Source organism: Cibotium barometz, chromosome 62 (genome assembly GCF_041138505.1).
Source record: "Cibotium barometz isolate CiBa-2024 chromosome 62, ASM4113850v1, whole genome shotgun sequence".
Lineage (NCBI taxonomy): Eukaryota > Viridiplantae > Streptophyta > Polypodiopsida > Cyatheales > Cibotiaceae > Cibotium > Cibotium barometz.
The window spans coordinates 7,008,675-7,033,212 of NC_141107.1; the positions used below are offsets into that span (position 1 = coordinate 7,008,675).

Genomic DNA, 24,538 nt, shown 5'->3' on the forward strand with positions numbered 1-24,538 from the left:
TGTTTAAAGCCTGTGGCCTGCCATATGTTATCTCCTCCCATCTCTCTCTTCCCTTGTTCATCTTCTCCTCCTTTCTTCTACCTCCTCTCCCTTTGTTTACTCCTCTTTTCTTCTTCTCCCTTTTCATCTCTTTCCAGTACTTTCCTTCCTTTTCTTCTTCATTCTATAATTTTCTCAAATTTTAAACAAAACTTTCCCATCTCTTAAAATTTTTAATCTCCCCCCCTAATTTTCCCAAGTTCCCACAGTGCCTTTACGAGATACAAGAGATTGTACCCATCAAAAAGTTTTTGATTTGAAGTTTCCATGTGTCAGGCTTCAAAGTTTGATATGTTTCTTAATCATTTATATGTGTACAATGGAACCTAAGAGCTTTATATATTTTTAAATTTTACAATGTTTTGATTCTTTTGAAACATCAATTTTTTGCAAGAGACGTAAATTTTCTATGCAAAACGTAAACAACCTCAAAACATCTCTTGTGACTATGATTACAATTTAAGCTTACCAATCTTGAACAGTCAATTCAAGTCAACTGTACTGTTAAACATTTCACCTTATATGTCCATGGACATGCATCCTTGAGTTTCGTCCTTAGAGACATTGCAATGTGCTTTGTCCTTTGAGACTTTGCAAAACACTAGCTTAAGGAAGCTTCTTCTATATCTACATTAAACCATGCTTTGGCTGCGGTATATTACAACTTTAGCTTATCAAACTAAAACAATCGTTTCAAGTCAACTGAACTGTTGAACATTTCTAGTCGTGTCCATAAACATGTGTCTTTGAGCTTTGTCCTTTGAGACATTGCATATACAGGTCAGCAGCCGACAAATCCACGTCCACAGCCGAATAATCCACCATACTTGCCTTCTAGCTCAAGAGATGGGGAAGGAGGCCCCCTCACGTAATTACTAAGGAGACCCTCCCCTAACCAGATTGATTTATCCATTTCATGTAATTAAGAGATGGGGAAGGAGGCCCCCTCACGTAATTACTAAGGAGACCCTCCCCTAACCAGATTGATTTATCCATTTCATGTAATTAAGTCGGTTACTTGTTTTTCATAACACCTTGGCCTCTCCGACCTCCTAGCGCTTTGAGAAATTTGAGGAGATTCAAGGCCATTTCTTGATCAATGGCACCTTAATACGCATACCCAAAAAGCTTTTCAGCAGATTTGGAGCAGCGGTCCTTGCCTCAAGGTAAGAGACAGCAAGGTTACTTGGCATTACAGGCCATGTTTGGCTGCCCCCCCCCCCCTTTCCAAAATTGTATGAGATAGCCTTCCTCCGAGAGCGGCCAGCCAGCGAGGAAGAGTCCCCAATTGTTTTTCTTCTCTCCCTTGATTGAGACTAGGTCATGGGCTTGATCGTTCTGGCTGTATTTTGGTAACTAATGGAAGGATCTTTCCTTGTAAAAAAAAAAACAGGCTGACCACAGCGCGATGGTCACTTGCCACCGTGGGTAGCTAGATTGTCTACAACAAACACAAAGAAATAAAATTGTGAGTAGAGCTGTTGTCAAATAAAATCTGATGGCCACCTATAGATCCTTCATCTTGGAGGATATCTTCGAGATCCACCAAGATCTCCCTAAACACAAACCACCAAATTAGTACCAAATAGAAGGGGTGCAGGCTAGCTCACCACCCAACCATAGATTTCATCCGGAATCACCCCAAGCCGGAGGCTAAGGCTAAAATCCCCAAACCATGCCAGTCAGCACTGGTATACCACCAATGCCTGCCAGTAGGACCCACGTCTACCTCCTCCTGTCATTGCCATATGTGCACACATCTGCAGAAGGCCTGCTGGCCGACTGGGTTGTCCACATGGCACCCTGTACGGTAGTTGTACCAGCCTGTATGGCCTATACAGATCTATGCTCAGCCCTGGCTCGCAGCCCTTCCATGCATCCACAACCACCTTGCTTGGCACCCCATGCAGTCCATGCACACATTCCCATGGGCAACTCCTATGCACATGACCCATAGCTACAAAAGTGCACTACAGCCCATGCATAAAACCCGCACAACTTGTTGCTACAGCACCTTCGGCACAGAAGAAAACATGCTCCAGTTAGGGTTTCTACGTTTAAGGTTTCTGGGACAATTTCCCCCCCTTCTTGCACATATGCATACATACTACTCTCTCTCTCTCTCTCTCTCCATCATGGACAGTTTTGTATCACCCCACTTTCCATGGATAGTTTTGTATCACCCCAGTGAGATAGCTATGTTTATGTTTTCTTTCTGTTTTATTTTCAATTCCATGATGAGATATGACATGGACATTATTGTATCACTTTGTTTTCATAGGCCCATTGGGTCTTTAGTAGACGCTTAATATCTCTCTCTCTCTCCCGCCAGACCCCCGCCCCACCACCTCCACCTTCTTCACAAAGGGCATGGTCCTCAAGGCCATTCGTAGACTACGCAATGGGCGAGCCCAAGATCATGACGGACTCACTCCCGAGTACATCTCGCATGCCCATGATACCCTAGCGTCCCTAGTAGCCTACATGTTCAGTAGAGCCCTCTGTGAAGGATTTCCACCCTCTTGGTCCACCAACACCATCACCCCCATCCTCAAAGCCGGAGATCCACTTGATCCTAATAACTACAGGACGATCATGATTGGCCACACATTGGCCAAACTCTATGGATCAGTGCTAGAGGAGGAGCTCAGTTCATTCGCAGAGAGCCACGGATGCAAAGCCTCAGGACAGACTAGTTTTCGGAGGAGTTACTCTACCCTTCACCACATCTTCACCCTCGGTGCCATCATGGAGGAGGGTAGAGCACGACACCACAGGATTTACTGCTACTTCCGTGGATTTCCGCAAAGCTTTTGATACTGTACCCTCAGCCCACCTCTTACACTGTCTACAAGAGATCGAACTCCCATCTGACATGGTTTGGAGCATCATCGCCCTATATGAGTCCGTCACCGGATGAGTGAGAGCCCCAGGAGGTACATCACAAGAGATTTCCAGCACCATTGGGGTGAAACAGGGCTGCCCTCTATCACCCACTCTTTTCGGCCTCTACATTGATGAGATCTCGAGCTTCATTGATGGATTAGGCAGGGCTGGTCCCACACTGGCAGGCATATTGATCCCCGTACTACTTTATGCAGATGACATCGTCCTCCTCTCAAACTCAGCAGAAGGGCTTCAGAGACAGTTGGATGCCTTACATGACTTTTGCACTCAGCGGGACCTCTCTGTTAACCTTGGTAAAACCAAGGTAATGGTCTTCAATACCTCTCGCCCCGTCACATCCAGATTGAGCTTCACATATAGAGGGGATCCTGTGGAGATTGTCTCATCCTATGTCTACCTTGGTGTCACTTCTAGTGGCCCACGCTTTACCATGCTTCTCGCAGCACATGCTAGTGTGACGTGGGGATATGCAGCCTTGAGCTTATTTGAGCGGTAGTGCTTCCAGGCACATTTCCGGGAGCCCAAGACGAAGGGCTGGCTTTCTGACACCCTCGTCACACCAGCCTTGATGTATGGAGCAGCTTTCTGGGGGCTTGATTCATCCCATGAGGATTGGCAGCGAGTTGAGAGGCCCCAGGTCATGATGTTCTCCCGTATGATCCGCAACAAACCATCAATCCCACACCAAATTATCCAAGCAGAGTTTGCTGCAGCCCCGATGGTAGTGGAGGCACTCTTCCACACAGTCACGTACCTTCATCGCATCAGTCGCATGGATCCTCACAAGTACCCGAGGCTTGCTCTGGAGTCCTCCAAACAGCTAGCACTTGAGGGGCACTCTAGAGTATGGTATGCACTACTTGGTTCTCAGTATATGGGCTCTGCATGGACCGCCTACCCCCCCTTCAGTACAATTTGGACTCCCCTTTTTCCCGGCTGTCTCACGAGGATACCAACCGGGTTAGCCGGTCAAATCTTCTTAGCCTCTACACACATTGCACATGGATCATACCCCCGGAGCTCCCCACGAAGATGCACTTTTACAGAGACCACTTCCTCACACTCACTGAGGATTGATTTATCAAGCAGCCGGGCTACTTGAGTGTTCACGTGTCCCATGCCATGCGGATTGCGATTGGCCAGATACGGGTTTCTTCCCGCCGCCTCAGAGTAGAGACAGGTAGAGCTGAGCGTATCTTTAGCGCCGGGAAGCTCGTACGAACACCCAAAGAGGAGAGGATCTGCCGACTATGCCACACACAGGTTGAGACGGAGGAGCATTACATATGCCACTGCCCAGTATACTATGAGATCCGCGGGAGGTTTCATTGTCTATTTCGTGAGGGATTCCGTCCACTCTCCAGGATCATTGACTTCCATGACCAACGTTGCCTAGGCCTCTTCCTGCTTGAGCTCCACAGACAGAGGGACACCTTCTTGAGACACCGGCCCCCAGCCACCCCGCCCCCTCCCTCGGCAGCCAACCATCACCAGTTTCTTCCGGACCCAGGAGGTGGACACCGACATAGTGGATCTTGTGGACCCTCCACGAGCCGCTCTGGACCTACCCCGCCCAAGAGGAGTTACCTCGGACCAAGCCTCTGCGCTCCAACATGCCCGACACCCTCGACCCCCCTGTTGGCCACGATCACCTCATCAGCTCCAGATCCAGGACATGCTCCACCACCATCGAACTACCTTTCCACGTGACATAGCTGAGGGAGACCTCTCGGCCATACTCGTCAAACCCATGCTTGACATTTTGGAGGGTGGTATACCATCTACTCGGAGCTGATGTTGCTCCCATGTTTTTATGTTCTTAGTATTCCATGACGAGTTTCCATGGACAGTTTTGTATCACCCCAGTGAGATAGCTATATTTATGTTTTCATTCTATTTTATTTTCCATTCCATGATGAGATATGCCATGGACATTATTGTTTGGTCTCATAGGCCCATTGGGTCTTTAGTAGGCGCTTAATATATCTTTCTTTCTTTCTTTCTTTCTTTCTTTCTTTCTTTCTCTATGACGAGTTTCCATGGACAGTTTTGTATCACCCCAGTGAGATAGCTATATTTATGTTTTCATTTTGTTTTATTTTCCATTCCATGATGAGATATGCCATGGACATTATTATACCACTTTGGTCTTATATGCCCATTGGGTCTTTAGTAGACGCTTAATATATCTTTCTTTCTTTCTTTCTCTCTCTTTGGTATACAAAGTGAGCATCTTATTTATGCAGCTAGCTAACACACTGCGACCCTTTGTTGCTCACCTCTTTAATAGGGCACTAGTGGAGGGCCTACCAGCTGAGTGGACTATGCACACCATCGTGCCTCTCCACAAAGCGGGAGACATGCTAGACCCCAGCAACTACACGCCTATCATGATTGGTCATACATTGGCCAAACTTTATGGCGCAGTGCTCGAGGCAAAGTTGAGCTCACATGCAGAGGAGGAGGGACTGCGAGCACCAAGGCAGGCTGCATTCCGACGAGCTTTCTCCACTATTGACCATATATTCACTCTGAGATGTCTGATTGACTAGGCTAGGGCGCAAGAAGAGATTATACTGCTACTTTGTGGATTTCCACAAAGCATTTGACACGGTGCCACGAGAGAGACTCTTCCAGCGCCTACAGTCATTGGGGATCCCATCAGAGATGATTTGGGGCATCTATGCTTTATATGAGCAGGTCCTCGGGCGCATACGATGCCCAGGGGGGCTATCTGATGTTATTGCTAGCACCATAGGTGTGAAGCAAGGATGCCCACTCTCTCCTCCACTATTTGGGCTATACATCGATGAGGTGGCTGACTTCATTGGTCACGGTGGTGGGGACGGGTACCACAGTCCACATTATGCTATATGTAGATGATATTATTATGGTCTCTGAGTCGCGGATGGGACTACTGCACCATCTCCATGCACTCGATGACTTCTGCACACAGAGGGGGCTTACAGTGAACCTTGGGAAAACCAAGGCCATTATTTTCCACACCTCAGGGCCGGCTCGACGACAAGCCATCTTCACACTAGCAATAGGACAGGTAGAGGTGGTAGACCCATATGTGTACCTGGGGACTACATTTACGACTCCGCTAGGAAGATTTACTATGGCACAGGCTGCCAGGGATAGAGTCACACGAGGGTATGCAGATCTAGCCATGCTAGAGAGACAGTGTCACCAGGCACACTTCCAGGAGCCCCGCACGAAGGGGTGGTTGTTTGACACACTAGTCACCCCTGCTTTGATGTATGCTGCAGCAGTATGGGCACCTCGACTCGCCACCTCCACGTGGTCTCAGATAGAGAGGCCTCAGGTTCTCATGCTCGCACGGATGATCCGCAGCAAACCCTCCGTCCCACATGACATTGTCCAGACGGAGTTTGCTCCACCTCCTATGCTAGTAGAGGCCCTGTGGAGATAGGAGATCATAGTATTCACACATGATACAGTGGCTCACTCAACATGGTCTCTAGATCACCTGCCACCTTTCCAATATAATATACATGCACCACACATCCAGCTTTCTAATAGTGAGAGGAACACAGTCCTTCGGCAGGATTTATGGCAACGATACACTCAAGAGACTTGGATTACACCCAGTCAACCTCTACCACGGAAGATGCTATACTACAGAGATCAGTTTATGCGTATCTCAGCGGATGGATTCATACAAAGACCTGGATACATGGATGTGTACATGCCTCACAGTGCCCAAGTGGGGATTGGCCAGCTCAGAGTGTCATCACACCAGCTTGAGATTGAGGCAGGTAGGGCAGCACGGATCCCCAAAGCAGAGAGGATATGCAGACTATGCCGCCAGCAGGAGGTTGAGAGTGAGGAACATTATGTATGTAGATGCAAAGCATATAGTGTCATTAGAGAGATACACCAAATTCAGTGGACATCCCTCACTCCGCCACATCATGGAGTCCGCAGACCAGCCCAGATTTGGCCACTTCTTGCTAGAGACACAGCGCCACAGAGAGACACTGCTACGGACTCATACCACAGGGAGAGGTGGGCGATAGCTCCAGCTCACTGATTTCTTCCAGAGATCCCAATGCCTATCCTGACACAGGAGGGGGGTTACACTTCAGCGCGCTGCGGACCTCCGAGCCACCGAGAGCACCAGGCTACCACACTCCCAGCCTACATCAGAGGGAGATCATAGAGATACGGGCTCGACATCAGCACCATATCCAGGAGCGGCTAGCTCACTTACACTCACACCCAGAGACCATGCTCCGAGGTATTTTTGCCTCGCCATCGCCTATGTATCACATATTACACCCCCATTATGGTACTGGTTGGAGCTAGACAGATCTACATTGCATTCTTGTATACCCTGCGCATATAGGTTGCATACTGAGCCTCTAGCACAAGTGCTCCATCCATCACACCCCCCCCACTAGCTCAGTACTTTCATGCTTTATTTCATGTTCATTTTGTCCTCTTTTTTTTTGGACATCCAGAAGACATTGACAGTTGTACATTGATTTGTCTCATAGGTCGAGTTTGGCCTCTAGTAGACGTTAGTACAGCTTTCTTTCTTTCTTCTTTCTTTCTCTCTCTACTTACTACTTAGTACTTAGTACTCTCTAGACTCTCTCTCTCATGAATGATCATTGGTGACACAGACTCTATTTTCAGCCTATTTCAGCCCCTTACTACTTAGTACTGAGTACTTTTTTTTTTTTCCCGAGAAAAGATCCTTTCATTAGTTATAAAAAACGCCCGCTGGGCTACAAAAACTCTCCTGCTCATAAGAAGGCAAAGCAAAGATCCAATCAAGGCAGCTAAGGAGACTCTCCCTAGGTGCAGAAAAGTACAAATATCAGTACAAATAACTGAGAGGCTATATCATACAATAGGAGGGGGGAAAATCCAAACAGGTGGCCTGTAATGCCAGCGGGGGGTACCCACGTGTAGGGTATAGAAGGGGCCGCTGTGCCAAGTGGTGTGAAAGGCCTGGCGCCGCAAGATCGCCGCATCCGAGTCGCCCCGGATGCAGTCATACTGTCCTCGCAGGGTGTGGATCAACTCCTGCCAGATCCCCCAAACAGTCTCTGCTGGTGGCTCCAGTCTCCCCTCAAAGGCCCTAAAACACCGAGCTCTCCAGGTGAACCATATGGTGAGGCTGCTGAGGAGCTCCCATCGTAGATCCCTCTCCTGTGTCCAGCCGGCGGACGAGAAATCCAGTGAAGGAACAAGGCGAGGCTGCCCCTAATGAATCTAATGGCCTGGCTGTCCTGCTCCGTCTCGTATCCTAGAGCAGGCCCTGACGAAGTCGACCAAGCAGCGGCACCCCACGTATACATGCCCTCTGGAGAGAGGGGGGCCAAAATGCGCAGCATCCTCAGCAAAATCTGCTGCGCCTGTGGACAGTCCCACAGGCAGTGTCTCTGTGTCTCCAATGGGTGGCCGCATCGGACGCAAGCCACCGGAAGACCACTGTAGACAAGCTAGGTGCCAACTGCAGAGCCCCTGTGGGCAACCAGCCACCACTGGAAAGTCGAGATCCTGCGTACCTGTCAACTAGCCCATAGCCTGGTCCAAAAATCCTCCAGGAACTCCTATAGAGTCCCTGTAGCTGCCAATGCTTCGATGCAACTGGAGAGACCATCCTCCTCGCAGACAAAATATGCCTCCCCAACCGAACAATGTACTGGAAAAAGGTGATCTCTGTGGCCTTGAGGGACACATAAGGGTCATGCCACTCGTACTCGCCAGGGTCCCACTGGAGCCGGGCCAAGGGGCGCGCAACATATGCCCATATACGCCAATCAGAGTCCACATCTGCAGGGTTTGGATCAATATGCCACTTTCGAGAAGCGGCGGCCACTACCCGTATCCTCTGAAAGATGCACTCTGCAACCAAAGGCGACTCCGCCTCCACTCTCTGAAGTCTGCCCTCATCCTGGATCTCATAGTAGAGGCAGCTACCATCCTCAGTGCAAGCTCTGACAGCAATTAGGATCTCCAACTGTGTAAAGGCTTCCATCCACCGTGGGGCCGCTAGCTCGAAAGGCGTGAACCACTCCTTAGTGAGTGCCTCCTGAATGTCATCCCTCATAATCAGCCCCCCTCTAAAGTGACTCAGCCTCTCCACTTGGATCTCCTCTGGGAGACTGCAGAAGGCCTGCCAGTCTCCAAAACTGGGTGCTGGGCCTGCCCCCAATGGTCCCCAGGCTAGACGAGGCCAAGAACCCAGCATATGACCCTGCTCTCTGCATACCGCGGAGCTCCAGATGAGCGGCTGTCTGGCCTACTCCTCATCGCAAGTAGTAGGTCTCTGAGAAAGCCCCCGTCTCAGCAGCTCCCAAGCTCGCAGGATGCTCAAGGCAAATCTGTCCTCCCATCCTCTTACTGAGGCCTGTCCTCCTCATCTCTATGAAGATCCATCATATCTCTGGTGCCCAAGTGCCCCCCTGCTGGGGGAGCCCTAGCCTGCAGTCGCTGAAAAAGAAGCTCCTTCCAAGGCTCAGCGCCTGGAAGCAGCCCCCGAACAATAAGCTTCCCCAATAAGGTTCTACTCTGATCAACTGGATCTATAATGCCCAAGCCCCCCTGGGCCAGCGGAAGAGTAATAACTGCCCAGGCAACCTTAGCCCGGGCCGGCTGACCATCCCGCCTAGACCAAAGAAAGTTCCTGATCAGCCTCTGTACCTGGCTGATGCAAGAACTCGAGAAAATCCAGCAAGACGTGATGTACCACATAGTCACTAAAAGCACCTGATTTGTCACCACCACCCTCCCAGCCAAGGATAGCCGAGCTGTACTCAAATACAAAAGCTTCTTCCGAATGCTCAAAAGAAACGGGGCGATCTGCTGCTCAGGTGACAAATCAAGTCCAATCTGGCATCCCAAATACCGCACTGCTGTGCCAGGAGGAATCCATCTAAAACCCGGGTCTGGGCTCCATGCCGGAGCGGGAGCGCTACTGATCCAAAAGGCCATTGTCTTGCGCCAATTGATCAATGCTCCCGAAGCTGCACCAAAAAACTGTAGCGACTGCTCTGCCCTCTAAAGATTGGCCTCCTGGCCATGCAAAAACAATCCCGTGTCATCAGCAAACTCAGAATCGAGCACGTCCTCACCCCGGACTGGGAGCTGGAGTCCTCTCAAACCAACCTCCTCTGCTGTCACATACATGCTCATAGCCTCAGCAAAGAAGAGAAAAAGAAACGGAGGCGAGAGGGCACCCCTGACGGACTGATCTGGTCAACTCAAAACTCGGCCCCCCGTCCTCCTGCCATCAGCACCTGGCTACGAGCTGTGGAATATAGAGCCGCCACTCCTCGAATCCAGACTGGCTCAAAACCCAGGCGAAGCATAGTGCCCTCTAGGAAACCCCAATCGACTCTATCGTATGCCTTCTCAAAATCGAGAAGCATCACGACCAGGTCCTCACCGAGAAATCTAGCTCGGGCCGTCGCCTCCCAGAAGGTGAAAATGTTGTGAAGGATACTGCGCTCCTTGACGAATCCTGTCTGGGTAGCATGAATCAGCTCCCCAAGGAAGGGCTGGATCCTCAAACTCAAGGCCTTTGCCAGGACCTTGTAGACAGTATTGAGGACCGTAATAGGTCTCCAATGCCGAATATCATCTGACACTCCCTCCCCCTTGGGGATAAGAAAGATCAAGCCCTCTGAAAAGCTCTGTGGCATCACTCCAATGTCCAAAACATACTGAAAACCCTGCGAGGCTTGGCCCCAAAAGGTCCCAATAGCGCATAAAAAAGGCAAGCGTCAATCCGTCCTTCCTAGGGCAACTATGGTGCGGAAGGACCCTCAAAGCCTCAACAAGCTCATCCTCTGAAAGAGGCTCACCCAGAACTCTGCGCATACGATCTTTGACCCTCCTCTGCACATGGGCCCACAGAGTCTAACTGCAAGCATCACGTGCCTTCGTGGCTGGCTCCGCTGAAAGCAGGTCTCTATAGAACTCAGTGGCAATGGCTCTAATTGCCCCGGGCTCAGTGGCTAACGATCCGTCCTGCCTCCTGAGCTGGCGTACTCCTGCTCGAGCATGGCGGGGTCCGGTAATCTCAAAGAACTCCCCAGTCACTCTATCACCAAGCTGCGTCCACTGAGAGGCCTGGCGATGATAGTAGAACTCATGTCTCTACTCCTCTGCCTCTCTAACCTCCTAGCATGCCTGGCTCAGCTGGGATGCCACCCACTCACATGTAGGCTGCTGCTCCTGTAGGCGTTGGAGCGAAGCAAGGCTACGTCTCAAGCGACGCTCCCGCTCTCATGTCTCTCCCAGCTGTGTCAAGGCTACAGCGTGCAAAAAAGAGCTGAGCTCGATGAGTCCCTGGGCACACTGGCCTGCTGCATCCAGGTCAGAGCTCTAGCTATCATGCCATATCCTCTCAATGTCCTCAGAAAGACTGAGATCTGTAAGTATCCTCTCTGGGATCCTCAACTGCAAGCTGGTCTCCCGTGTCCTCTCCTCAAGTGTCAAAATAACTAGCTTGTGGTCTGAAAAAGAGATGCTAGAGCGAGAATGCCAACGGAGCCCCCACCCTCCCCGAACCTATCGATCAATCCGTGATAGATTAGTCCCTCCCTGCCGGCGATCCGACCGTGAAAAACTAAGACTATACCGAAAGCGGGAGAAAGCCTCATGCTGCCATGCATCAGTGATCCGCAGTGTCATGCAAAATCGCTCCCAAGCTGCAAGCTCCGTGCCGTGCACTGTGACATGACTGCCTCCCACCCTATCAACCGGGTCCTCAAGCATGTTGAAGTCTCCTCCCCCAACACACCAATGTGCGGCCTCGAGCAATGCATCTGTAACAAGGGTCCAGAACTCTGCTCTAGCACTAGCATGGTTGGGCGCATAGACATTGAGCACGCCAAAGAGCTCATCGTGCATCCTCAGAATAACATACTGTGCTCTACCAGGCACAATGACCCCGCGATCCACAATGGCCTGCCACCATACATCCGCAATGACCATACATACTCCTCCCTGCCCACCCAAGGGGCCAAACCCTGCAGACCAAAATGTGTCCCATCTACCAGGCATCACTGAACCATATCTCCGAATCCTGCTCTCACTCAAATGGTGCTCCTGCATCATCACAATATCAATACTGCCCCCAACCAAGCATCTCTGAAGCTCTTGCCTCAAGCAACCACGATAACGTACATAGTGTGCGCCGCCAAGGCCCTGTACATTCCATGAGATGATCCTCATGGATGACCTGCTGAGGTGGAGGCTGTCTCAGCCATACGGCGGGCCTTCACGAGCGGCTTGGATGGAGAATAGTCCCCATCCGAGCAGCTACGAATCTGCCCACCCGGTGTGCTGCAAGAATCTCGGATCAAGCGCCAGTGGTTGTCTCCCATGGCGACTGCCTCCCGCTCAGAGAGAGCAACCTCGTGTATGCATACATAACCAAGGTCGCATGCTAGGTCTGCCACTATGCAAACCACCAAATGTCGAATCCCGGAGGCATCCGCACTCCTGGTATCAAAGAAATGATCCAACTCCCAGAGTCGGCCTATCACGTCTGTCATCTCCAGATCGCTCACATGGTGAGAAAACTCAACTGCCTGAGTCTTCGAAATGCTAAGAGCGAGATCCAGAGTCCACTCCCGGTCGCTAGTGCCACACAGAGGGAAGGAGAAGGCCACCGCTGAATCAAGTGCCTCCTCCCCTCGGGCCAGAGGTATCACCACATGAACTCTGATGGGTGCTGGCTCATGGGAGCCCTCCGCTCCAAAAAGCCGTGTGAAGGAGTAGTCAAAAGCCTCCGAGCGCTGTCTAGTGTCAAGACTACTCAGCCGACTGCGGATAGAGGATATCCGTGAAGCCCGAATCGGCATGGTAGGTCTCCTCTGCGGTGCTCGAGCAAGGTCGGTGCTCAGTGCCCGCCGGACTGCAAGTGAGCACCAAGGTAGTGCCAGGGCCTCCCGGGGAGCTGAGGCGAGCGGAGGGGGAGGGGGGGGAGAAGGGGGTGGGGAAGGAGTTGCTGACAAAACGGGAGCGGGAACGGGAGGAGGCGAAGGTGGAAGCGAGGCGGGAGGGGGGGGACGGGGGAGGGTGGGTGGGGGTAAGGGTGGGGGTGGGGGTGGGGGTGGGGGTGGGGGCGAAGGAGGGGGGTGCTGGCATCTCCTGATCCTCAGTCTGCGCTGGGGTCTCCTCCTGGAGGGGAGCAAAGCTGTTCCTCTCTGGAACCCAGTGGTGCTGAGACTGTGACTGCTGCTGCATCGGTCTCTGGGCATGCTGCTGTGGTTGTCTCCCTCTATGGCAACCCTGTCCAGGCTACCAATCCGAGGTCTCTGTGGGCTGAGCAGGTGTCCCTGAGGCTGCCTGCTGAGCTGCATCTGTGGGCGGGCCATCGGGGGCCTGCTGCTGCGGTGAAGGTCGGGGTCTCCTGCGAGGGCAAGCCTTGGCCAGGTGGCCGACCTGCCTGCATATAAAACACTAGTTCGGGAGCCCCGAAAACTCCACTCTCTAATCGATCCACCCCCCCCCCCTATCCTAGGAAGCTGAATGACCTTCGGAAGGGAGGAGATGTCAGGAACCAAAACTCTGACCGAAGGCAGGCCAGCTGCTCTAGCCACCACTGAAGCTACTATGGGGCCAGTCTCAAGCACCGAGCCCACCAATGCTCCTATCCTAGAAAGGAGCGGAAGGTACTCGCGGCGGAGTCCAGGGAAGCAAACTGTGACATGGAATAGGCGCTCTCCCTGCTCGGCTGTTGCTGGGTCGAAGCCATGATGCCAAGGTCTGAAGAAGGCCCGAGCGCCCCTGATGTCAAGGGGACTCATGGCTAGGACCTGGGCCACGGTCTGGGCTGTCTCGAACTCAATCTAGTAGTGTCCGCGGCCCAGTAACACAACGTCCAGGATCTTGCCCACCTCTGCAAGAAGGCGGGCCTGTAGAAGATCCCGGATCTCCCCTCTGCTGGGGCGAGTGCCGACTATACGGCAGATGGTGGAATGTGCCTGGAGGCGTTCCACTCTGCGGCGAGGCTCGCTTCCTCTTCTGGCGAAAGAGAAAGCCTGATGGGGGTATCCTCAGGGGCGGGCGAGGGGGCTGCGGAAGAGTCCCTCTGAGGTGGGGCGGGAGGAACCTCCATCAGTGTCTCAAGCTTAGTCGAAGGCGAAGCAAAAACGGAGTGTCCTGCAAGAACCGAGCTGCACGAAAGGCAGAGCAGGGAGGGGTGGAGAAGGAAAGGCGGAAGACAGAGGGGGAGGGGGGAGACAGAGGGGAAGGGGCTGAAAACAGAGGGGGGTGGAATATTGAGGGGGAGGGGCGTAAGGCAAAGGCGGCGAAAGGCCGGGGGGGGGGGGGGGGGGGAGGGCGGAGGGGGCGGGTCGCGGAGGAAGGGGAGAGAGCAGGGGGGCGCGAAGTAGGTGGGGCAGGCGGGCAGGGGGCGGCGGGCGGCGGGCGCGAAAGAGAAGGAGCGGGGGGAGCGAGAAAACCAGGCGGGGGGAGCAATCGCAAGGGCGGAGAGGGCGGGGCAGGCGGGGGGAGCAGTCGCGAGGGCGGGGAGGGGGGTGTGCGAGCAGGCAGCAGCGCGAGCAGGGGGGGCGATAGCTTTCTACCCTCCTCTCCTCAATGGACCGAATCTCCATGCGGGTAGCAGCGATCTAACTCTCAATCCACAGGCTATCCAGGGAACTCTCTTGAAGACGCTGTAAAGAGGCTAGGCCCCTCCTCAGACTCCTCTCCTGCTCTCGAAATCCCTCCAATCTACTCTGGGCTGCCTCCTGCAAGAAAATACTAACCTCCCCAAGGCCCTCATCCAAAGTGCACGCTGCAAATCCTGAGAAAAAGTCCATACCCGCCCATATCTGCTCAATCCAGCTACAAATCTCGGGGTCCTGAGTGAGGCTGTCTGGAATCTTGGAGCTCGCATGTGTGTCATGCCTCCATGGGTCCTCAAGGGACAAAATAACTGGGGCATGATCTGAAAATGTAGTGCCTGCCAGAATACCAACCATGCCACCACAGCTGCAAGCCCACTCGTCAACATAAAACCCGTCCAACCGAGAGAGGTTGGGGCCAGTGCTCCGCCTAGCCGATCGAGAAAAGCTAAGACTCCAGGGCTGCGCCCAAACTCTGGAATATGCCAAGGGTCCTATCTCCTAAGAATCAGTATCATCTCCTCCCATGCAGAGTACTCCACCTCGGAGACGGTGGCCGTGCCACCTCCAAGTCTATCCTCTGCTGCCTCTATCATGTTAAAGTCATCGCTGAAGGCAATGAAGTGTTAGGGTTAGGGTTTACAGAAGCCTCAAGCAGGCGTGGAAACCAACAGAGAGAGAGAACACGACTTTAGTATTTGCTTGATAATAAAATAGTGAAGTACAATAGCCACATAATAGTGACCCTAAAGATAAGTGTTCACATGTCCGGCCATAAAATGTGCCGGGTGGACCAAAACACTTATAAACTGCATATAAGTGAAACTGAGCTAAACTGGGGGAAAAAACCTCCACTAACTGAAGTAAAAAGTGCCCCAGTAATCTACTGATGATCACTAGCACTCCTCTGGGTGCATACACAGCATAAAACCCAACAAACCCCCCTGGAGTGATATGTGATCACTGTACATCATCCACCAAAAGGAAACAAATTCAAAGCACTGCGGAATGCTTCAAATTTCGGACGTGGTAATATTTTGGTGAAGATGTCTGCCACATTCTAATCTGAAGGACAGTAGATCAGACTGATATCTCCTGCCTGGAGTCTCTCCCGAACAAAATGATAGTGAATCTCAATGTGTTTCGTGCGAGCATGAAACACAGGATTCCTGGCCACAGCAATGGCACTCTGACTATCAGTATAGATAGGTGTAGGCTCCTCCACTGAAATATCCATATCAGTCATGAGACGACGCAGCCAAACACACTTAACAGTAGTAGTGTAGGCTGCTCTGTACTCTGCCTCACAAGACGAAGTGGCCACTGTGGTCTGTTTCTTGCTTAGCCAAGAAATGCATGAAGAGCCAAGAAAGAAACAATTTCCACTAGTGGAATGTCTGGTATCAAAATCACCAGCCCAATCTGAATCACTGTAAGCGTATAACTGCATGTCACCCCCCTCAGGATAAAGCAATCCAAGAGACAAGGTATCCTACAAATAACGGAATACACGCTTCACAGCTTGCCAATGTGACAATCGCGGGCTGTGCATAAATCTGCTCAACTGAGAGACTGCATACTGAATATCTGGCCTTGTATTACACAAGTAAATAAGGCACCCAACAGCCTGAGCATATGTAGTGGCATCAAAGGAAATACTGTCATCTTGTAGTGACAGTTTCATCCCAGGCTCCATAGGAGCACTAATAGGCTTGCAATCCTGAAATTTAAACTTCTCCAGAAGTTTAGCAACATAACGTGATTGCAACAACCCAATGCCTCTGTTATCCTGCACAAACTGTATGCCCAAATAGTAATGTACAAGCCCCAAGTCAGACATGTCAAATGTCTGTTGCAGTATCACCTTAAAAGCTGCAATTTTGTCATCATTTGATCCCATGAGCAAGAGATCATCCACATAAAGACTAATGACCAGCAGATCTGTCTCTTCTTTCTTTACATACAGAGTGGCTTCTGATGGACTGTTCACAAATCCTTGAGTGAGTAGAAAAGCATCTATTTTTGCATACCAAGCTCGTGGAGCTTGTTTCAAACCATACAAGGCCTTTTTCAGCCTGCAAACTTTCCCCTCATGACCATGTTCTGCAAATCCCATGGGCTGAAATACATAAACTTCCTCCTCGAGGTCCCCATGTAGGAATGCAGTCTTTATGTCCAACTGGTGAACAACCCAACCACGATGTGCAGCCAATGCAATGACACACCTAAGTGTCGACATACGGGATGTAGGAGCAAATGTCTCCTCATAATCAATGCCCTTCTTCTGTGCGTAGCCCTTTGCAACAAGACGGGCTTTGTACCTGTCAATGGATCCATCTGCATGTCTTTTCAACTTATAGACCCATTTAGTACCAATTGCTTTCTTGCCTTTGGGCAGATCAACCAAATCCCATGTTTGATTCCTTTTAATAGAATCAAGCTCATCCTGCATGGCTTTGTTCCAATGCACATTATCTCGTGCATCCACAAATGAATCAGGCTCTTCATCATCCTGTAAACTGGCTGCCATAACCAGATTCAAATCCATGATGTGTGCATGCTCATTGGTCCTTGTTTCCCTACGAGTACGACCAGCAAGAGGACCCTCTAAACGGCTGTCCTGTAATGTCCTCAAATACCATCTAGGTATGTGTCTGACCTGTGGTGCCTGCTGCCCCATATTTGGTTCAGCTTCTGGCTCATTTTGCTGCTGAATTTCTGCACCACCTACATCATTTGCTGGCTGTCCTGTACCCTCATTAGTTGGATCACCAACTGTGGAATGAAATTCCATAGGTAGTAGACCTTCAAACACATCATTTTCAGCCTGATTTGCCTCATAACCAGCCATGGATATTTCTGATTTTTCATCAAAAATCACATCCCGACTAGTGAATATCTTCCTGGATAGTGGGTCATATAACCTGTAGCCCTTGCTCTCACGGCTATACCCAACAAAAATGCATTTTGTGGCTTTATCATCCAGCTTCCTCCTCAACTCTTTGGGTATGTGTGCATATGCAAGACACCCAAAGATACGAAAATGCGATACAGAAGACTTGCGGCCATGCCAAGCCTCAAAAGGAGTAATAGAAACCAATGCCTTTGTGGGACATCGATTCAAAATATGACAAGCACACATGACTGCTTCCACCCAAAAGATATGTGGTAGCCTTTTTTGCCTTTAGCATACATCTGGCCATCTCCATGAGTGACCGATTCTTCCTTTCTGCAACCCCATTCTGCTGTGGAGTGTAAGGAGTAGTATACTGATGTTTTATACCTCTACTCCCAAGAAAAGAATTCAGCATATGTGACATATATTCCCCCCCTCGGTCAGAACGGAGAGTCTTGACCTTGCATCCTGACTCTGTCTCAGCAAGTGCTACAAAGGCCAAAAATGCATCATATACTTGTGATTTCTGTGTCAAAGGATAGACCCAGCATATACGAGAGAAGTCATCAATAAATGTTGCAAAATAGAAGCAACCACCTAATGACTTCGTTTGCATGGGACCACAAAGATCACTGTGTATAAGTTGCAACTTTGCAGTTGCTCTTAGAGCCTGATCACGTGGGAAGGAAAACCTGTGCATTTTTCCCAAAATACATCCTTCACAAATGTGATTTGGAGGCTTCTCCATGAGAGGTAGATCTGTAAACATGTTATGTCGCTGCATAAATGCATGGTTAGAGACAAAGCTAATGCCTTGACCTTGATGCTTACTGGTACATTATGTCATGGACTTTATCAGTTGGATGCATTTCAGCTAGTGGATCAGTTTGCTTATCATGCATTCACTCTTACTCCAGCTATGGTTGATGCGGAGTTATGGCATGCTCGCATGGGGCATGTAAATTTTTGGTAGTCTTATGCTTATCATCATCAAAGTGGACTTGCATACCACAATGTGCTAAAGAAGAAATGGACAACAAATTCTTCTTTATCCCTGGTACATATAAGGCATCTGTAAGGCGGAGAATGGAGCCATCAATGGCTGTGAGCTGAATCTCCCCAATGCCACGAACTGGATATGAAGCATTGTTGGCACACTGAACAGTTTTGCCAACAGGGGCAGGGCCAACATGACTAAACAAATCCCTGCGAGATGTGATATGCTTTGAGGCACCACTATCAAAATACCAAGTACATGCATGCTCTGTCAAACTGAGTGCCTGTGAAGACCAAGAGGCATCATAGCTGCATGTATAAAAACAGTAATCCCTGTCCTCAACAAAAGAAGCAGTCTCTGGAGGAGCTTTAGAAGCATCATTAACAGACATCCCAGCTTCCTTTGCCTTCTCTTTGGCAATCCTCTTCCTACATTCCGTGATGTAGTGACCTGGCTTCTTACAGTAATGACATTTGCCCTTCTTCTTGGGCTGTCCATCACCTTTCTTGGTATCCTGTGTAGAACCACCATCACCTGAATTTTGATTTGAACTCTTTGGCTGAGTTTTTCCTTTCCCCTTTTGACCTGTAGTAAATGCTTGTTCAGCATTTGTGTTCATATTCATATTCTTCCTCATTTGCTCCTCTTGTAGTAAGAGAGCAACAAGTTCCTGATACTTGAGGGGTTCAACAGCATTCCTCATGCTGAGGTTCAAAGAGGTATGAAAAGCCAAGTAAGATCTTGGCAAAGAGTGCAAGATGGTGGACACAAGCTGTGTCTCAGGAATAATCTCATCCACATTGATGAGTTGCTCTCTCAAATCCTGCAGCTTGTTTAAGTGGCTAGACATATCATCTCCCTCATTCATTTTCTGATTTTCCAGCTCTCTTTTCAAAAATGAGATCCTAGTCTCATTACGAGCAGCATACATCTGCTCCAAAGTCACCCATGCATTCTGTGAAGAGCCAGCTGAACGAATATGAGGTATAATGGACCTCTGTACTGACAATGCAATGAGTGACAAAGCTTGTGCATCCCTGGCATCCCATGTCTTCTGAGCATTTGTTCTTTGAACAGGCAATGGCTGTCCTGGAGCCTGTACCTGTTGTCCTCGTCCACGAGCACCCCCTTGGGGAGGAGTCTCTGGAGCCAATGGACCTGGACGTGGTTCATCACCACTAACAAAATCCCAAAGACCTTTTGCCACAAGCACATTTTTCAGCATAAAACTCCACAAGGAGTAGTTCGTGCCATCCAATTTGTCTTCCTTAGACAAATATGTGAATACATCACTTTGCTGTTGATTTGCCATTATGCTTACCTGTTTATCAAAAAACCCAATAGCAGAAACCCTGAAAATAACTGTACTCCACTGAATACAGTTCACCCAAATATGCCTGCACTCTCAATCCTCTGAATGTGCAGGTCAATGCACCAATGACTGAGTAGAGCAGCAAATGGCGTACACAATGCCAAAATGCCCCAAAAATGCCCAAATTTGCTGCACCCAAACTGTGCAAAAAACCTGTATAGTTCTTTGCTAGAAAGTCTGCCTGTAGATTTTCACAGAGAAAATAAAAATGCCCAATATTCAAAACTTGCAATGCTTACCACAGTGTGATGTTAGCAGGTACAAGTTGACTTCAATGCGAATGATTGTTGTACTTTGCAGGTACAGTTTACTGTACTGAGCAGACTACAGGTACAGTTGAAGTACAGTGGATGTACTCTCACGAAGCACTGTATTGAACAATGCGAAGAGGTACTCTGCAGGTCTGGAAGTCGTATTGGGCACAGCAAGTACAGTCGAAGCAGATACAGTACTGAAAACTGGTAGTGAACAGGTAGAGAACACCAAATACTGCAGGTCGCCTGTACTGACAGCTGTACGGCTTGTCTGCGGCGCAGGTGTGAACAGAAGCGCTGTCTGTGTACGGAGCAGACAGTGCTGTACGGTGATGGGCGAGCAGGTACACGTCAGTTGCTGTCGACTGTATGCAGGTACAGTACGGGTACTGAAGGCGGCACTGACTTGTACTTAAGCAGTAGTAAGGCGCACAGGTGTACGGCGCACAGATGTACGGGCAGCAACAGTAATGTACGGCGCACAGGTGTACGGGCTGTGATGTACAGGTGCTGTACGGGCAGCAAAAACAAAAGCTTGGTTGTGTACGGGCAGGGCAATGCAAGCCTTCAATGCTCTGATACCAATTGAAGGCAATGAAGTGTTAGGGTTAGGGTTTACAGAAGCCTCAAGCACGCGTGGAAACCAACAGAGAGAGAGAGAGAACACGACTTTAGTATTTGCTTGATAATAAAATAGTGAAGTACAATAGTCACATAATAGTGACCCTAAAGATAAGTGTTCACATGTCTGGCCATAAAATGTGCCGGGTGGACCAAAACACTTATAAACTGCATATAAGTGAAACTGAGCTAAACTGGGGGAAAAAACCTCCACTAACTGAAGTAAAAAGTGCCCCAGTAATCTACTGATGATCACTAGCACTCCTCTGGGTGCATACACAGCATAAAACCCAACAATCGCCCCTGCACCAAAAATCAGCCTGGGGAAGGGTCTGTCGGACAGTGCTCCAAAAAATAGCTCTACCTGCAGCTGCATTTGGGGCATTAATGTTGAGGAAGCCAACGCTATCCTCTCCGATCAGAATGGTAACCCACTGAGCACATCTTGGAACTATGACTCCTGATCCTGTCTCACAGATGGCAGAAGCTTCTCACTGATAGAGACACACTCCTCCCTGCATCCCTGAAGGGCCGAAGGATGGAGATCAAAAAGTATGACTCCTGCCTGGTAGAATCTTCTCGCAGCGGCGGGTACGCCCCTCAGTAAGATCGTGCTCCTAAAGGAAAAGAATGTCGATAGATCCCCCCACCATAGCACAATGCATCTCTACTCTAAGGACACCTCGTCTCTGAAAGCACTGAGGCCCCCTAAGCCCTGAATGTTCCATGAGACAATCCTCATATCAATCTATGTGTGAGGCAGAACTACCGAAACCGCCCTCCACTCGAAGAGTCTTGGACACAGGCTGAGACATGGAATAGTCACGATCTGTCCTGGTGCAGAGTCCCGCCAAGTGGATGTGGATCCTGCCCTCTATGTACTGCCACTCTACCCCGAGCGCGTGAGTATGCATACTCGGTGCTCCATCAATCACAATGGAGGTATCTATAAGAAGGGGAGGGGAGGTACTGCGAGAGAGGTATGCATGAACACAAAAAGTAGTACCTCTAGGCTAGAGGTCACCATCTCCCCTCTCTGGTCTCTGTAGGTTGATCCACCAAGCTCCATCCTGGCCAAAGGCCATAGATAAGTAAGAACATCGGTGATCCGGAGATCCTGCAGATGATGCGATAGCTTAACTGCCTGATCCTGATCCTGTTTGGTAGCGGCCACCAACTCTAGATCCCACTCTGTCCCAGGGGCTGCGCTCAAGGGGAAAGAGAAGATCATCATGCCATTCTCTGGCGTAGAGGGTCTAGAGTGGTGGAAGACGGTAGACCACACATACCCGAATAGGGGCTATGGTCTCCTCGAACCTGTCTGTCCCTTCCGTCGGAAGACACCGGAAGAAACTATAATCCACAGTTTGCCCCAAGATCCTGGGGACTCAGGTGGGAGAGCCCTCACTGGTGAGACCGCAATGGTCATCTCCACTGGCTCTGAGAAACGATAAATCAAGCGGCGAACGGTACTCGCCGTCTATCTCCTCTCCAAGTCAGGGGCTGCAGGGGGCCAACGGGAATGCTCTAGAGAGGAGGAGGAGGGACGGATCGTAGGCACAGAGAAAGAGGAAGGGGCAAATGGAGTGACTGCGGGAAGAGTCGGAGGCGAGGGTGGGGGAGGGGGGGGAGGTGGTAGTGGAGGTGGAGGGGGAGGGGGAGGAGGCGAGGGGGAGTGGGAGTGGGAGTGGGAGTGGGAGTGGGAGTGGGAGTGGGAGTGGGAGTGGGAAGGCGGAGAGGCTGGAGAGGGATGCTGCTGAGAGGTATCCATCGGAGAGGAAGGCTACTGAGGAAGGCTCGACGAGGCGAGGGTGGAGTCAACCTACCCCACTAGGCACTGAAGGCCAGAGGAGAAGGGAAAAGAGCAAGGGTGTTATAAATGGAGATACCTCCAAAAGCACTTTCCAAAACTTTTGCACATATGCATGGAGCATTCACCGTTTCCCCCTCATTCTGCTTCACCCAATCCCATTTCATTGTGATCTCATTCAATGAATTGGGAGGCAAGAATTGGGCATAGAACCTCTCCTTGAACTCTTCCCATGATCTAACAAGATTCGGTGAGAGCTTCTCTGTGAGCCACCAATGGGCGACAGTGCCTTTCATGAACATGCTTACATGCTGGATCATGGATTTTTGAGTGAAATCCTCATCACTAAAAGCAATATCAAACTAGGCAATAAAAGCAAGTGCCTTTGATGCATCATATTCCCCATGATATGCATCAAACTTCACAGATTTGTCTCTGGAAGTTGCGACGAGGAATCGGCCGCCACCTCGCGGGGGGGGGGGGGGGGGGGGGGGCGCGCTCTCCATGACTGGAGGGGGCCCACCATCTGCGAGTGGGTGCTGTGATATGTACTCAAAACGGTTCTTTGACAGAACCGATTCCTCTTGCATGTTGCCAACCTGGCACGCACGACGGCAACACTCAACTCTGGTGCTCGGCCGACAACCGGGACAGGGGCCAAACGTCTGCCACTCTTCGGCTGATGGGTCATCCATGGTCAGAACCTGGTGCTCCGCAGCTTGGGAACCTGCTCCTCCCTCGGCCCCGCGATGAGGATCTGAGTGGGAAGTAGGAGGGGGATCAACTGGGGACGGTCGCCTAGTCTGACACACAGGGCAGACTCTCGCCAGATGACCCATCTGTCTGCAAATAAAGCATTAGCCTAGAAGGCCCGAATACTCCACTCGCTGCATAATGGGATCGCCCCGAAGACTGGGAATAGATATCATGTGAGGCACAGAATCCGGCGAGGCAATACAAATGCGGAGAGATGGAATCCCCGCTGCTTGTGCGAGGGCCGAGGCAGCACTGGGGGGGGGGGGGGGATTCCATCACTCTCCCGATGGCACCACCAATCACTGGGAGAAGAGGAAGGTATTCCTTCCTGAGGCCTGGAAAGCAGACTATCACAGCAAAGCCTGAAACTCCAGCTAATGGGTCAGATGCCGGGTCAAAGCAATGCTGCCACTGTGCAAAGAAGGCCTGGGTCGTACGTAGTGCAACGGGGCTCAACTGCATGACAAGATTAGACGCCGCTGGTGAGTCGAACTCAACCTGGTAGTAGTTGCGCCCCAAAGGATGAATATCTGCGATCTTTGCTGGCGCACCTAGGAGGCTAAGCTTGAAGAAGATCTCTGAGTTCCCCACGCGTGAGGTAGCTACCAACAATCTTGCATACCAGAGTCGAAGCCTCTAGGGATGCGACGGTCGTAGCGAGAAGCTACAGGTCCGCTTCGGAAAACGAAAGGCAAGTAACAGCGGCCTCGGTCGGGGGAGACGGAGTGGGTGCCATGGAGTCCTCCTGGGATCGAAGACCAGAAGAGGCCGAAACTTGCCGAGACAATGAAGAAATAACCACAACCTAAGGGTGCTACTAAACAGACAAGGATGGGCTAGAGATGGCAGAGAAGAGAGGAAAGGAAGGGACGGAGGGCACAGATAGGAGAAGAAAGGAAAAGGAAGAAAAGAAAAAGAAGAAAAGAAAAGGAAAAAAAAAAAAAGAAAAAAGAAAAGAAAAGAAGAAGAAGAAGAAGAAGAAGGAAAGAAAGAAAGAAAGAAAGGAAAAAAAAAGGGGGGGGGGAAAGAAAGAAATCAAGAAAGAAAGAAAGAAAGAAAAGAAAAGAAAAATGAAAAATGAAAAAAAATGAAAAAAGAAAAAAAGAAAGAAAAAAGAAAAAGAAAAGAAAAAAGAAAAAGAAAAAAAGAAAAAAAAAAACGGCCACAGGAGAGGGGGGTGCGCGCACACGGAGAGGGGGAGGGAAGCGAACAAAGGAGAGGCTACCGGAGAGAGGCGCAGGCAGCACCACAGGAGGGGCATGTTT

At 50.3% G+C, this 24,538-nt stretch overlaps 1 protein-coding gene across 3 annotated transcripts in view; it reads right to left on the reverse strand.

Annotated features, from left to right (window-relative positions):
- Window positions 1–24,538, reverse strand: part of LOC147604085 (Protein kinase superfamily protein) — a 140,646-nt gene that overhangs the window by 38,240 nt on the left and 77,868 nt on the right. The gene's annotated exons all lie outside the window — the stretch shown is intronic.